The sequence below is a fragment of the Ursus maritimus genome, unplaced genomic scaffold, assembly GCF_017311325.1.
Source record: "Ursus maritimus isolate PB19 unplaced genomic scaffold, ASM1731132v1 scaffold_27, whole genome shotgun sequence".
Taxonomy (NCBI): Eukaryota; Metazoa; Chordata; class Mammalia; order Carnivora; family Ursidae; genus Ursus; species Ursus maritimus.
Window position 1 is genome coordinate 33,931,074 of NW_024425230.1, and position 10,826 is coordinate 33,941,899.

Here is a 10,826-nt window from a genome sequence, read left to right on the forward strand (position 1 = left end):
CGTGAAAGAGTGTATTGGGCAGAGGAAATGGAAAACTTGGGGCCTGATTCACACTTGCCAACACTCAGAAAGTCCCAAAAAGCCCCCACGATGGGGATCCACCCAGCCACCCAGCTGCCTCGTGATGGACGTCCCAGTTTGCTAATGGTGGCCCTGTGGAAGACACAGCCACGGGGAGCCCTGTGGCACGGCCCCCCTTACTGTAGCCATGAGGGCTCAGATTTCAACAGAGCCTTGGACCCCCGAGGTCTGCTACACAGAGGTTTCCAAGTGCTTTTTAAGCAATGGAAATCTTTTTTTGATTAGAAGTCCTTATGAAACCCCAGTCATTAGAACAGATAAAAATGGAAATGCCTTCAGTGGCATTGGGGTAAAAAGTCTTGACTCCCCCTACACACACACACACACACACACACACACACACATTTGGAGTCAAGTGTGCCATCCTGTGAAGACACCGGAGACATTTCTACGAATTGCTAGGACAGTGACAGATGCAGACCTCTTTTTAAGGGTGGGTAAACTGAGGCCCAAAGGGACGACAACTGTGGGTCAAGATCAAGCAGAATCTGAATGGTACATGTAGGGCTAGAATCCTGGCTCTGTCTGCCCACCGGAGCCCGGGGCAGGGACAAAAGGACTGTGCTCATGGAATTTAACTCAGGAGTCGGGGAGTGATGAAGAAACACAACTAAGGGTTGTCGGGCTGTCCCGGTCTTGCCTCAAAACCCGCTCTGCCTCACAACACTTGTAAGAGTGCACTGGAGTCCTGAGTTACTCATGGAATCAATTAAACCATGAGAGCAGGAGAGCCAGGGGTCGAGGTTCCAGCTTCTGCCCTTCGTCTCACTTGCCAGGGACCTTGGGCCAGCGACTGTCTGACTTGAGTTTGACTCATGATCTCCGGGATCCCTTCCAGCGTCTGCGCTCCGCATCCAGGCAACGCATGAAGCTTTAGGACCTCCAGCGGATGCCAGAACTCCTCGCGGGAGCAAAAGGTCTCTATCTGGGGAGCGGCCTCAAAGAGCAGATGGGGTGGTCCGAAGGCCTGGTGTGTGCGGGGGGCCAAGGCCTGTAAGGCCGGGGAGCCAAGTCCATCCTGCTCTGCAGGAAATGAGGCAAGAAACTGGGGATTGCTCAGAATGAGGAAAGGGAAAGAGAAAATCAGAGGGGGGGGGGCGTTGGGGAGCAGAAGATGGTCTAGAGATACAGCTGCCTAGAGGGGCAGGCACTTTAAGAACGAAACACCTGATGTTCAGCTCGAAGTTGTTTGCATTGGTGTGATGTCAATCCTTCCCTCATTCCCACCCCCGTCCCACCCTGTATCTTCAAGTCAACCTGCCTCACTCACTCACGGATGCTTCGTGCCAGCGAGCTGTTCCATGGGAAGTGAGAAGAGGCCGTGCTGGCCGTCTGGGCCCACGTGCTCTGAGATGAAGACAGTAGGTGGGAGGAGCCTGGGGCAGCAGGAGCCAGGAGGCTGTGGGTCCCCTAAAAAGTCTCAGAAACCTCCAGGTCCCTGGGTCTCCACGGAGAAGGAACTTTGGGGGGGTCTAAGCCAATCTCACTTGGATCTCAAGAGGCAGAGAAGCCCCCTCATAACATGTAAGCGGATTTCAATCTTAAAAATATTTATGCTGTACCTTTCACATGTCCAACCATGAGCTCTAGGCCGTGGGGACTCCAAGACTCGAGACGCAGGAGTTGCGACATTTCACTGTGTCTGATCAGGACCTCGAGAGCTGGTTAGAGGTGGAGGTTCCCCAGTCTAATGCCAGGCACTTGGACTCGGCAGGACTTTGACAGACCCTGAGATGTGCTGGTGACATGACCCTGCCCTCAAGGAGCTTACAATGTCACTGGCGACTTTAGTTACAGAATTCACTCTGGCCTTCCTCTGGCTACTGCCAATTCCTGTTGGTCAAGGGTCCCCAGGCCCAACAAAGAGCACCCAGTCTCAACTGAGAGCCGTAGGTCTTCACCTCGGGAGCCCAGAGGGCCCACACCGCTGGCAGGGCAGCTCTTCTCTGCCAAGGCGAGCCCTTGGGAATGCTGTCCCTTCTGGAGGAAAAGCATTGACTCGAGCTCTAGAACCCATAGTACACGCCTGGTCTCGAGTCCCCAGTGTCCCACTGTGTGTCCAAGACCTGACTCCTCTCCTACCTGGACCGATGATTCCACCTGTCCTTCTCTGCCTCAGCGGGCCCCTCTGGAATACCCTCGGCTAGCTTGCCCTACAGCCCTTCTTCTCGGACTTTCCCCCTGAGCACAGTTTCGTTGCGGGCAATACGACAGAGTGTTGGAAGATGGTGAGAAGGATTTCTTCAACACAGCCAAGCATAGCCTGGGATGCAGGAGCCCGACAGGGATCGAAGCATCAAGAGGTACACCCAGGAAGTCAGCCCAGTGAGAGGGAGAGGGTTCTATGGGCTGGGGGTGGCGGGGGGCAGGCTTCGGAGAAGGAGGTAAAATGGAATCACCATGGAAAAAAAGAAGGGAATCAGTTTCATTTGTTCATCTATTCACTCATTCATTTGTGCAACAGACATGTGCAGAGGCCCTTCTGTGTAAGGATACAGCAGAAGTGAGCTCAACCTTTATCTTAGTAAGGGAGGGCATTGGTCCCTGGAGGTCGACAGGACTCTGAGCATCAAAAGCTGATAGAAAGGAGTTCTAGGCTCAAGGAACGGCTGGACCCAAAGCAGGAAAGCAAGGCTCAAGAGCCAGAGGGTTGGGCAACCTGGGTAGAATAGAAGGACATGGAAATATGTTCTAATTCGAGATCGAAACTTCCTGTGCTCTGAGCCGGGCCCAGGCCAGGTGAACAAGAGGTTCTTGAGGTGAACAAGACAATCTCTGCCCTCCATTGCCAGAACTTGTTTCTATCATTCTGGGAAGTGCAAGGGAGCCACCCAACAGCCCGCTACCCTTACAACGCATGGCAGGCAATCAGCATGGGTTCCAGAAGCAGACCCAGGCCGCCTCAGCTCCCAGGCAAAGGACAAGGACTGCCACCGCTGTAGGGACAGCCGGCAGGGAGGGCCCTAGCCACCTCACAGGAGACGAAATTTGGTGGGGGAGGAGATAACCTTCCTGCTGGACAGTTAAGTCCCTGGCTCTGCCTGAGGGAGGCCGAACCTTAAGGAAAACAACCCCAGAAAAAAAATAAATAAATAACAGGGCTGGCACTCTGGAAGACATGCTAACCTGAGTACAAACAGAAAGCCCCTACAAAGGCAAGGTAGGGTAGAGTCCCGAAGTGTACCACTTGCTCTTGTGAAGTGACCCTGGTCAGAGCAGGCCATGGGAGGAGGGGGCAGGGGATGGGGTGGGAGGGGACCCTTTCTTGATTTCTGCAGTGAAGCCTTCTCAGGTCAGGGCTGGGGAATCATGGGTGGTTTTCTTTCTTTCTGGTTTTGTTGCCCTCCTTTTTTTTTTTTTTTTTTTTGGTTCTCAGTGAGGTCTGAAAAATCAAGGTTCTAGATGGTGATGCTTTCCTCCAAGAAGGCAGGCAAGAAGGAAGCCAGGCACCAGCCATCTTGTTGGTGGGGCATGGAGCTTGGGAGGAAAATGCCCTCACTGGGGAGTCAGAAAGTCTGGCCCCAGCTCTGCTCCCACAAGCTGTGTGACCTTGGGCAAGTCCCTTCCCCTCTCTGGGCCCACTTGTCCTTTAGGCACTTTCTTCTCCCTACTGGGCCAGGGTCCATAACTATAAGAATAAGAAAGTAAGTAGCAGTGGAGGGAGTGGGACGAGAGCTGGGGCTGCAGGCAGACGAGTTTCTGGGAGCAGACCCTGATCTTTGGCCAGTGTAACCAGAGGCTGTTAGGAAATGGTCCTATGGCAGGAGGAAGTGCCAGGGGTGGTTCTCCTAGAAACAAACTGTGTGGGGTGGTGTGCGCATTTCCTTTGGTTTGGGGGTAAGGCTGGCTTTCTAGCCCCACCAACACAGCCTGAGGCCACCGTATACCCTTTGCAGGAGGTGGGAGCCTCGTAAGTGCTCTGGGAGGGACTGAAGGAGCGAAAATCAGAGCAGGACCAATATTTCCAGCTTGCCTTCAGTGTGGGGAGAGGGAAGAGAGAGGATCCCAGGACTTTCTCTCAACCTCTTTGCCAGTCGATGGCTTAAATAAAACTCCTTTGGGGGTCCCCAGGGTCATTTACAGCCGGTGGAGCAGAGCCTTCCCCAGGGGCTGGCCTAGCCCTGCCCCGCATTCAGGCCTCGCTGACATTTACTAAGCCTGTCGACCTGCCTTCTCAGTCCCAAACCCATTGTGTGAATTCGATCTTTCTCAAAACAAAACGTTCCCAGAGGCTGGACAAAGGTCAGGAATGCTTGCCTTTGAAAAGTCTCCCCATTGTTTCTCTCTGTTGCCTTGTTTTATGTCCTTGCCAGAGCCCGAAGCCTTGATCTCCTGCTCGGAGGGGGTCTGGGTGACAGCCAAGCCTGATGGTGACCAACTGTCAAACCAGCGGGCCCAAGCCTCCGCAAGGGACTTATTGCACGGTCTCTTCCCTGCGGTCAATGTAGCGCTTTGGACTAGGGGTCCAGAGGTAGGTGGCAGGGAACTCAGCTGGCTGTGAGGATGGAAGGTCTAGGAGAGGGGGGAGGGAGAGAGAGGGGAGGGAGAAGGAGGGGAGAGGAGAGGGGAGGAAGAGGGAGGAGGAGGGGGAAGAGCGGGGAGAGGAGGGCTGGCAGAGGGAAAGAAAGAGGGAGGGGAAGGGGAGGGAAGGGGGGGAGGAAGGGGGAGCCATTTACTTCCCAAAGTCCCCTGTAAAAGGGGACTACTGTCACTCTACATCAGGCTTGTGAGAGTTAGAAAGCATCCCTTGGGTGAAAATCCCAGTACAAAGCTGGTACTCCAGAATATCAGAGGGGAGAGGGAGCTGACGGGGATGGGATCCACCGCTCATTACTGGCAAGCCAAGAACAGAGCCCAGGGAAGTCTGAGTCCGGAGTCAGCACAGGCCATAGCAACCTGCTGTACCCCAACCTTCCTGGAGAGAATGTCACTGAATCCAAGACTTACTCATGGTCTTTCCAGATAACTCGGTGACTTCCACCTCGGAGTGCTCAGAATTCCCCACAGACCCCAAATAATAACCCAGGGAAAAACCAGCTCAGACTGAGATTCACCAGAGGAAATGACCTGGGGAGAGACCAGAGGAGGAGGAGGGGAGACCCATGAGCCCCAGGTCTCTCTTCAGGGTGACACCACCTCATAACTTCAGGCCCTAGAGGCTGCCCAGTCATCCTCACCTGCCTCACCACAAGGACACACAAGGTCTCACATGGTTTTCTTTCTTCTTGGAACCTTCTCAGTGCCAGCGCCGGAGCCCCCAGGCCTCGCTCTTATCGTCTGCCGGCAAGCGGACCCTGCAGTCACCTGCTAGGCAGGAAGGCAGGGAGCCCAGGGCCCAGCTCTTGGGAGGCTGGGAGGCAGGATCGGGCTCTAGAGTCTGTCCTTCTGCAGTTCTAGTTTCTCTGAATACGTGCATGAGGAAACGAGAGATTTCCCAATCAAGGTAGAAATTTACATAATTTGTAGAACTCCCAAGACACAGCTGTAGATTCTTTTAAAACATGTGGTCCAGAAGATAAAAGCCCTTTTCCTCTCACTACACAAAGAGATCAGAGTGACCCAGAAGCTTCCTGGGGTGGGGGCTGAGAGTGTGTTTGCGGAGGTCATCCGTGTTCCAGGCACTCGGTCTTCAGATCTGTTCCATCTCAAACCGCCCGCAGCAGAGGCCCCACTTTGTCTCTCGCTGGTAAGCAAACTGGAATTCCCCGAGTATAAATGACCCCCAGGGACGCCCCAGATTCCAGCTTAAGGTTGCTCACTGCGTGGAGAGCCAGGCATAGTCCATCTTTCTGGGTTTCCCCGACGAAAAGAACCCATCTCTTCCCTCTCCGCCCAAGATCACGGTGTTCCTAAAACCTCCTGGATCCGAAGTCCTCGGCCAGCTAGGCACTTCATTAAACACAGATTGAACGCCCCCAGATTTGCGTCCAAGACCCCGTTGAGGAGCAAATGTGGAAGGCAATAACCAGGGATGGAGAAATTGCCAATGGATCTATTAAAGTTGATAGAAATTGATGTGCCAGTTAGCAGCCAAGCATCAGCCCGGGCCCACGCCGGGCACCCGGCTGGGTGTTCAGACCAGACATAGGAAAGAGCAGAGCACCGTGCATAACAGCGTCTAAGCAAGTTTACAGAAACATGGCTCGCCGCTGCCTGACATCAGCCAGGCGATTTGATCTCTTCTGGGGCTTCATTTCCTCATCTGCAAAATGGGAACAATAATGCTGTCTTCTTACAGTTACTGTGAGAATTCCATGGGGCAATCACTGTGAGCTGTTCAGGGCAGAGTCCGCAGACCAAGCTCTTAATAAACGCTGGTTAGTATCACTGTTGCTGCAAGGGAGGCTGGGAACGGACATTTATGAAGCAGCTCCTATACATCCAGGACCGCTCAAGACAACTGCCAACCCTCAACGGAGTTAGTCCTCTCTTACTGTCTTCATCTTTCAGGCGAGAAAACTGGGGTTTGGGGACTCATCGCACCACTATTCCCCGGCAAAGTGAAGATGTGGAGCTGGGTCTGTTTGATATCGGAGCAGATAAGAACCAATCAAGTCAAACAGGTGGGTGCTTCTTTTTTTTTTTTTAATTTTTTAAATGATTTTATTTATTTATTTATTTTGAGAGAGAGAGACAAGAAGGGAAGGAATAGGAAGAGGGGCAGACAGAGAAGCGGACTCCCCACTGAGCAGGGAGCCCAATAAGGGGCTTGATCCCAGAACTCTGGGATTATGACTTGAGCCAAAGGCAGACGCTTAACCGACTGAGCCACCCAGGTGCCCCCAAACAGGTGCTTTTGTTAGGACTGTTGGGACCCTAAAATCTCTAGGATGTTCTGGACCAGACTGTACAATTGAACATTCTGTGATGATGGAAATGTGTTAACTTATGCTGGTCAACAAGGTAGGTCACCAGAAAGGTGCCTGGTGTGACCAAGGAACAGAATTTTGAATTTCATTCAATTTTAGTTAATTTAAACAATGGCTCGTGGCTATGGCTGCTCTATCGGACAGCACAAGTCTACACTCCAGCTCTGGCACCTTCTCTAACCTTGCATCCAAGCCCCCTCCCTGCCCGTCCCAGTGTCTCCTTAATGGTGACTAGCTGTCTCAGGTCCCCATGGCCCTGCACTCCCCACTCACACCCCATGTCAATCTCTGTCTCTGGTCCCTTGGTTTTGATGACCCTCCCTGCCCCCTACCCCAGCTCCTCCTCCTGAGTGTGACGTCGGGTTCTCTGCTAACTCCTGTGCTCTGTCTCCTGTTGCATCTGCGGAAAACGCCCCAAGCCAGCCCTGGGACCCTCAGAATCTCCACTCTTACCTTAATATTCACACCCCCCTAAAATCTACCAACACCCCAGTCCAGATCCAGATGCCCTGGTGGGGGGCAGAGTGGGTGGGAGAACAAAGGGACATGCTGTTCAAAACAGACGCAGCCAAGAATCCCAGGATATTTGGTTGTTCCCGTATAGGAAATACGAAGCGAGTAGGACACCTGCTTCCGGGTGCTTACACACCACGTCGGGGCTCGTGATACCCTGAAAAGACCAGAGAGAGAGCCACGTCCTCGCGGCATGACTAAGAAGCACTACAGCATCTCAAGGCCCGGGGGTGCTCCCGGGGCTCCAAGAAGAGAGAGACCACTCTGGGCTGTGCTCCCCAGCGAGCCTCCCAGGTGTGGTGGAGGGCTGCCCACCTTTTCCAGGCTGCAGCCCCTCCACCCAGCTTGCACCTCTGAAGGCTGCCTGAAGGACATCTTGCCTCTATCTGCAAGTTGGCATTGGCCGAAGTGGAGTGGAAGGAGATGGACAGCGGGAAGAGAGAGCGGGGCTCCATCTCTGCTGGGTGCAGGCTGAGCCGTGATCAGCTTCCTGGATTGAAGGCCACGGCTTCTGCCCGGCCCCCCACACTGGCAGCCACGGTCCCCTCATGGTTCTCTTGCGGTTCTGGAGACGCCTCCTTTAAACGGTCCCTCCCCTCACCCATCCCAATGCACCACCCTGGGCTTCTCGCTGGGGCCCCGCGGATCCACAGTCTCCGTACGGTCTTCCAGGATGGGTAGGACTGATGCAGACAGAGAAGAGAAGAAACTCAGCAGAGCAGGAAAACCCCAGGGCAGAGAAGCAAGACAGAGGCGCCAAAGTCTTGCTCAGAACGGAGCCCAGTGGGCTGAAGAGGGGCTCTGGGTCGGGGGAGCTGGAGCTGAAGCTGGGGCCAGACCATGGGTGCCTCCATCATCAGGAGCTGGGACTGTGCGCCTGGGAAACCAAGGGACCCATGTCAAACTGGGACGATGCTTCCTTTCAGGGACCCTCGTGCCCTGATCATTCCTATGCAACCGGCTGTGGCTCTCACATAGGCAACTGTTTTTTTTGGAGTCTCATGAGCTAGGGGCACCTGGGTGGCTCGGTCAGTGAAGCATCTGCCTTCAGCTCAGGTCCTGATCCCAGGGTCCTGGGATCGAGCCCTGCATCCCTGAGCAGGGAGCCTGCTTCTGCCTCTCCCTCTGCCCTCTCCCCTGCTTGTGCTCTCTCTCTCTCTCTCAAATAAATAAATAAAATCTTAAAAAAGAGAGAGAGAGAGTCTCATGAGCTAGCTGGTGACCACATAACTGGCTTTTAAACACACATGACACTCCTGGTCAATAAACAAAGCCACCCTTGAATAGAATTCCACTCTGGCTTTCGTGACAAGTAAGTAAATTTCACTCATGTTCAAGTATATCCATCCTGTATCCAGCGACCTATGGAATCATATTTCTGTTTGTTAGACAGGAACATTCAAATCCTGCCTCTTCATATCTTATTGGCTAAGCAAATGCAAGGACATAGTACATACTACCTGGTGTAGATTACTGTACTTGTCAATTGCCCCCTGCATAATTCAGATCTACTTTAGCTTGGGGGAAAAGATGTTTCTAATACATATTTTATGCCAGATGCCATTTGAACAAAGTATGGCATGCCTCAAATGCTATGTGCAATGAGATTGGGACTATTCTTTGACAATACTTGGCAACTTCTAGTGAAGGGTATTGACCTCTGCTGCCTTTAGAGCTGAGAGAATGTGGGCACCTTGGCTGGCTTCTTCACAAAGATGTTGCTCCCTTGGCTGAAGGGATAGAGAATTCTTGAAGGGGGGCGGGGAAATGGGATAGACTGGTGATGGGTAGTAAGGAGGGCATGTATTGCATGGTGCACTGGGTGTTATACGCAACTAATGAATCATTGAACTTTACATCGGAAACTGGGGATGTACTGTATGCTGACTAACATAATATAATAAAAAATCATTAGGGAGGGAGGGAGGGAGGGAGGGAGGGAGGAAGGAGGACTGCTTTGGCTGCAATTTCACCAAGATGCCCCGATAACAAAAAGATTGTGGCATCATGTGCTTGCACCTGTTTATTTTCTAAGTGTCGGGATGACAGTAATTTGATCTTTGGCAGGTTTTTTTGTTTGTTTGTTTGTTTGTTTGTTTAGAAAAGGATTTTATATTGTTTACCCTTTTTTCACAGGTCATTGATAACATTAATTACCTAAATAGACCCAAACTTTCAGGATTAAGTGCAATTGCTGACTCGTTTGCATTTTTTCCCCACCATCCTAATGAATTCGTGGGGATGGAAAGTCCACTGTGAAGAACTCATGGAAGGTTCCAGTGACCCATTAGAAGCATCCCCAGTTAAACTATTGCTTTGTGAAAATCATCAACAAGTGACATTCGAAGTGTCCACGTATTTGTACGGACGGGTACAGCGTGTCTATAATGTTTTTCCGCAGACTGTTATCTGTTAATTTTATTTTTAACAATTTCTGCCCCGGTATTTTCAGCAGAACAGTCTTTCTCCAAATTAAAACCAATTAAAAGCTATTTAAGGAACACTCTGTGACAACGACATTTAACAGAATTAACACCACTCACTGCAGAAGCAAGGCAGCGAAAGTTGCAAACCTTATCGATGATTTCGCTCAAGCCAAATCACAATGGTGATGCTGGGAGTTTGCTTCTGATTTCCACATTTGTCTGTGTTGACTGAGTATGGCTTGGTGCTGACATGTTTTACTTTAGAGTATAAGTTTTGAAGTGTATTTATATACTTTTTTGTTATATCAGGAAAAAATGATAGTACTTAATATAGTTTCTTCTTTTATTGTATGTGGGGAAGGCACTACATTAATATCCACTTTGAGCCCATTTTTACACCCCATTGAAGGGGAATCTAAAATGGTTGTATCTGGGTAGTGAATAGCAAAAACGAAACCCTTAGGGTTGTTCCGAAGGGCAAAGGGGGGGATCGAGTGTTCCGTCTGTTCTGGGCACCAGACTGTGGATTTTTACTACATTATTAATTTTCATCTTCCCAACAACTTTGAAAGGCAAGAATCTTTATCATTCTCTTTTACAAGCGAGGGGGCCTTCACTCAAGGAGATGGGATAACTCGCTCAAGGTCATGTAATGTGGCCAGACTCCAACCTGGGTCTGTCCAGCTCCAAAACACTCATAAGGTCAAAGAGGGCTCTTTCCCACGAACCCAGGATCACGGGATGTTGCCTGCTTGCCTAATGACCGTCTGAAACGGTGGAGCCAGGGGTCACTGAGGCCAAACTTGGCCTTCTGACGTGATCCGAGGGCACATTTGGCATCAGTCCAATCCCCTGGCAAAGCTCCACGGGCTGCCTCATTTGAGTGGAGGGCGCTCACCATATTAGTTCTCCCATTAGGCTTATGAATTAGGTGCTC